Genomic DNA, 6035 nt, shown 5'->3' on the forward strand with positions numbered 1-6035 from the left:
GCCATACTAAAACAGTTATAGCATGTGTGTGTAGCTTATGAATAACAATGCTGCACTACCTCTCCTCCTCTCTATCGCTAAAGGACAAAATGATGCTGCCATGCTTGCTTTGTTTTTGTTTGAAAGCCGAAGTTGTTTGCTGCGTACTGCAGGTAGGAAACAGAAGTGCCCAGATGAACTGTGCAGTGCTGACCACACGAACAGAACTTTTCTTTACCGAGGCAGCAAACTGCATCAAGGTTGCTGCCACAACCTAGACAAATTGTCTTATTCAAACATTGGCTGGAACAACACACCTAATATAGCGATGCAGAACTCTTTAAGCCCCTATCTTCATGTTACTTCTGCCATAATAAGATGTACAACTGTCATGTACTCGAATGCAAATATTCTACAGAAGTTTGTATGACTGGGTATGAAGCTGGGAGATGACTTAGACTCCAACCAAAAGTTTTGAAGAAACGCACGTTTCGGAACCGACTTGGTTCCTTCTTCAGGGGTGACTGCGGAGGCTACGTAGCAGCGGCGTCTTCAAAGCACTCGCGGGGTGACTGATGACCCTATCTCTCTCGTTTTGCCGTGGAGCGCAGTCCGTGCGTATACACTGAGGGAAGGGTTCCGATCGAGTGGTTGATGTTACGGACTCTCCTCTGTATATGCCACGACTCGAGTAACAACCTTCACCTCCAGTTCAGCTCGCTTTTAAGGATAGCCGTCGCTTTGAAATCTATCTGGTGATCCAACGTCTCAGCATGTTCGGCGACTGCGCTGTGCTCTTTGTAGAACTTCCACGCATCGTTGGCGTGTTGCTTCAGTCGTTCCGGTAGGTTTTTTGTCTCACTAATATACGACAAGGGGCACTCGCACGAAATTTCGTAAAAGGCACCGGGGCTCCTGTTTATTGTTGGCCGGTCTTTCGGGTGGGGGAGGAGGCAGCCCAGCGTATAGGAAGGCACGTGCGTGATGAGAACCCCTTTCTTCTTGTAGATCCACGCCAACATCTCGCTGGTTCCCTGAACGTATGGAACCGGTACGCGTTTCGGGGGCCTGTCAATTAAGGTTGATTGGGTGTTTCGTATCCTCTGTTGCTCTGCGTGGCGGGTGGTGGCTCGAATGAATTTTTGGAGTATCCGTTTTTTCTGAGGTCAGCAATTACGTGGTCCTCTTCTTTCTTTCACTTTGTGTCATTAAAGAATAAGTTCCTAGCTCTCTCAAGTAGCGTGGTCACAACTGAGGTCTTGAGGCAGGTGGGGTGGGTGGAATCAAATTGAAGGTAGCGGCCTTTGTGCGTTGGCTTCCTATGAACGGAGTCCTCCAGGCTGTTGCGCTTTCTGGCCTCCTGTACGTCGAGAAAGGGCAAGCAGTGGTCGCTTTCACACTCATTCGTGAATTGTACGGCTAGGTGCACGGAATTTAGGTGTTGTCTGAAGTGTTCAACTTCACACGTCTTAATAACGCGAAAGCAATCGTTTATATAACGCAGAAAAGGCTTGGGTCGCGGCGAGAAGGAGCTGAGTGCTTTCTCTTCTATTTACTCCATGGTCAGGTTTGCCATAGTGACGGAGATGGAAACTTCCATCGCGGTTCCACTGTTCTGCGTAAAAATTGTTCATTGGTAGAAGTACGAACTGGAGAGGCTGAACTCACAGAGCTCGACAACCATCAAAGGAGTTCTTTCACTAGACTTCCGTCCTCCTCAAGCGCAGAATGGGCAGCGGAGACAGCTAAGGGAACTGGCACGTTGGTGAACAATGAAACAATGTCAAATGAGATCATGCTCTCGTCATCGCCAATGCTCACACCTGACGCTAGCTGCACGAAGTGGCTGGCGTCACGGACATGAGTTGGTGTCTTGCGGGTAAGTGGGGTGAAGATTTGGTGTAGAAAACTTGAAAGGGCTCAGCGTGGGAAGGAAGTGAAGTCAACAATCGGTTGGAGGGGGACGTCAGGCTTGTGAATTTTTGGTAGTCCATGAAAACTCGGTGCGGATCCGTTACGGCAGGTAAGTCACAGACAAAGTATTCTGGGATCCGGGCAATGCTTGAAAATTTCCGCGAGTAGCTTGTTTAGCTGTGTCCGGGTTTGCTTCGTTGGGTCCTTTATTAGCCGCGTGTATGCGTCTCCTTCTAAAACAGCTGAAATCTTGCGATCGTAGTCCCCGCTGTCCAACACCAACGTCGAATTGCCCTTGTTGGCGGGCAAGATGACATTGCTTCGATCCCGTCGGAGTTCCCAAAGTGCCTGGTTCTCCTCCGTGGTCAAGTTCTTTTTCCTTTGTCACGGTAATTTCGAAGAGATCCCAATTGATTTCATCATAATTTCTTCTCTGGCGCCCAGCCTCACGCTTTGGATGACTTCCTCTACAGCCGCGACAAGTTTTGGTAGGTGGGGCGTCGTTGACATGTTAAAGCCATGTCTTTTACCAGGACAGAAGTTTCCCGATAAGTGAGTGGATGAGATGAAAATTGGTGACAAACCTGGAATTTTGGATGCTTTGAGTGGAACTCCAATCCAACAGGTAGACGAGTTTCTCATCCTGATTGTTCCAGTGCTTTTTGGCCGTTGATACCGCAATGGAGTCCGTGAACGCGTCGACCGCAGACATCAACTCAGGAATGCGGTGCTCAAGTTGACGCTTGGCGAAAGACAGGTCCAATTCTTTTTTCCATAGAGAAGCGTTAATTTCATGAAGCCGGGCTTTCATCAGTCGTTGTTCGACTCTCAAGTTCTGCCTCTCCAGTATTTACCAGAGTTGTGCCCCATCAGTGCGTACTTCGCCTACAAAGGAACTATTTTCAGGCAAAACACTGGAACCACGATGGGAGCTTCCATCTCCGTCACGATGGCTAACCTGTCCATGGAGTGGATGGAAAAGAAAGCACTGAGGTCCTTCTTGCTACGACCCAAGCTTTTTCTGCGTTATGTGGACAATTGATTTTGCGTCATGAAGACGTCTGAAGTTGAAAACTACAGACAGACAATACCTAAATTCCGGGCAACCAGCCATACAATTCATGACTGAGTGTGAAAGCAACCACTGCCTGCCCTTAGTCGAAGTCTAGGTGGCAAGAAAGCGCATCCGCCTGGAGTTCTCCGTTCATTGGAAGCCAACGCACAGTGGCCACTACCTTCAATTCGATTCTTCCCACCCCGCCTGCCACAAGGCCGTGGTTGTGACCACGCTATTCGACAGAGCTTGGAACTTATGCTCTAATGACACAGAGCGAAAGAAAGAAGAGGCCCGCGTTAATGCTAAACTAAAAAAGCGGATACCCAAAAAACTTCATTCGAGCCGCCACCCGCCGCGCAGAGCAACAGCGGATACGAAAACCCCAATCAACCTTAATTGGCAGCTCCCCAAAACGCGTACCGGTTCCATACGTTCAGAGAACCAGCGAGATGTTGGCGCCAATCATCAAGAAGGATTGAGTTCCATTCGCACACGTGCCTTCGTGTACGCTGGGCCACCTCCTTCTCCGCCCGAAAGAACGGCTAACAATGGACAGGAGCCCCAGTGTCATTTACAAAATTCTGTGCGCCGAGTTCCTCTCGTCGTATATCGGTGAGATGAAAAACCTACCGGAATGACTCAAGCAACACGCCAATGATCTGCGGAAGTTCTACAAAGAGCGCAGCGCAGTCACCGAACATGCTGAGACGTTGGATCACCGGATAGATTTCGAAGCCATAGCCATCCTTGAAAGCGAGCCAAACTGGAGATGAAGGATGTTACTCGAGTCGTGGCACATACAGAGGACAGCCCATAACATTAACTACTCTCTCGGAACCCCTTCCCCAGTGTATACACACGAACTGTGCTTTACGGCAAAACGAGAGAGAGAAAGAGAGAGAGAGAGGTCATTTGCCACCTCGCGAGTGCCTTGAAAACGCCACTGCTACGTAGCCTCCGCAGTCACTCCTCAGAAAGGAACCATGTCAGTTCCTAAACGTCGGGTTTCTAAAAAACTTTTGGTTTGAGTCTAAATTATCTCCGAACTGTCATGTAGTGTTTAATTAACTTAATATATAAATAGGGGCAAATCTTGCTTCATAATTTAAAGGTCATCTTTTGTGTTGATTCATTATTCATTGTCTTCATCAGGCTAATACCTCCACCATGATGTTATGAATAAGGCGCCGTTTACCCATCCAGCATTCTGTCACGCGCAGTGACAGAGTGCTGGAAAAGGTCAAGGCTACGGGAACGACAAAGAAGTCCTGACTCTCTTATCCCACAGCTCCTGTTTCTCGCTCCAAAGGTGCAATTACAATATGTTCCCTGCTACACGTAGGCCTTCGCAGTGGCCCACATTATGATTTGCCTTGTGTAAGATTTTATAATGTAACGCAAATTTTTTTTCACCCCACATAACTCTTCATGGTGTTAGCAGCAACAGAAATGTAACTGCTACACCATGGTAATAATTAAGCAGATTTTGTTATGCTAGTCTATAAATTCTTTTGAAGTTAAAATATAGTGTGTTTAACGTTGAGGTCTTGTCTACTATAGCAATAGATCTTCGTAGCATCCTGCTGCTTGTTATGCATGTGATCAGTTCTTGTCCGGAAATACCGTCTGCTTTCGTGGTTCATGAAATACTGGTGTGAACAGAGGTGATGTACGTAGTAGACACCAGAGTGGTTTGAACTCTAAACATTGCTGCTGCTACAATAGTTTTTTTTTCTACTTCCTTTTCAGACATACAGAAAGAAGCCAAGTGGATCTGTTCATGGACCAGGCACGCAGTTTCATAAGCGGGCTTCCAGAACTTTTGACAATTATATTTCTGAGTACATATGCCAAAGTTGTGTTCAAAGAAGCGTGTAGTAGCGCATTTCATTGGTCATTTGGCATGCAGCCGCTGCTATGACTCACTCATCTCCAAGATAACGCAGCACAGTGCATAAACACACACTACCCCCATGATTGATTGATTTGTGGGGTTTAACGTCCCAAAACTATTATAACATTATGAGAGACGCCGCAGTGGAGGGCTCCAGAAATTTCGACCACCTCGGGTTCTTTAACATGTACCCAAATCTAAGAACACGGGCCTACAACATTTCCGCCTCCATCCGAAATGCAGCTGCCGCAGCCGGGATTCAATCCCGCGACCTGCGGGTCAGCAGCCAAGTACCTTAACTACTAGACCAGCGCGGCGGAGCCAAGCTATCCCCACATACACACTGAATTTCTGGCTTAACTGTAAATTATTTACCTTGACGTTGCACAGCAATTATCAACAAAATGAAGTGAAAGCTTTGCTATTCATGCAGTTAGCGTTCTCAGTATACGCTGGCGAAAAGTGTGCAAAGATGAACCAGTCCACTGGTCACACGTTTTCTTGTGAACATTCATAGATAGAAGGCCGGGGCTGTTAGAAGCTGATATATGGTAACAAATGGGCCATGACTCCAAAAAGTTTTATGTTTTCTCACCTTTGTACACGAGGTGGCAAATCAACTTGTTCAGGCAGCAGCTATGTCTTGTCACTCACCAGCGTTCAACAAGCTGTGTGCCAGAACATATTCCATGAAAAAGTTGAGGAACATCCTCTTCACATTCTTTAAGTTTCGATGACCATTTTTCACTTGTTTTACCCATAGAAGTTCCTTCGCAATCTTAGCATTACACTTTTCTGATGACTTCACTCAAATCTTCAGTGCTCTTCGGTATACCTTGGGATATTTTTTCACGGACCGCACACCTGTGCATGATCAGAGGAAGGTCTTCTACAAAGTGCACTGGGGTATTGCAACGCCACTCCTGTTGGCAAAACGGGCAGAAAAATTTCAGAGGTTTAAAGACTGCAAAGAAAGGATGCTGCAATTGCCACCAGTGCAGCTTGTTCCAAAACTGAGTTGAACTGCTGGACAACAAGGCTTTTATATGAACAGTGGTTGAAAGAGGCTTAGAGACAAATTGGAAGGGGTGAGGGGGGCTCGGACTATTGGTTTATTTGTTGTCAAGCATTAAATTCACGATAATGTATGTTGCTAAAGGACTGGTTAAGCATCACTGACTTGTTGCCAAC

Source organism: Rhipicephalus microplus, chromosome 1 (assembly GCF_043290135.1).
Source record: "Rhipicephalus microplus isolate Deutch F79 chromosome 1, USDA_Rmic, whole genome shotgun sequence".
NCBI classification, from domain to species: domain Eukaryota; kingdom Metazoa; phylum Arthropoda; class Arachnida; order Ixodida; family Ixodidae; genus Rhipicephalus; species Rhipicephalus microplus.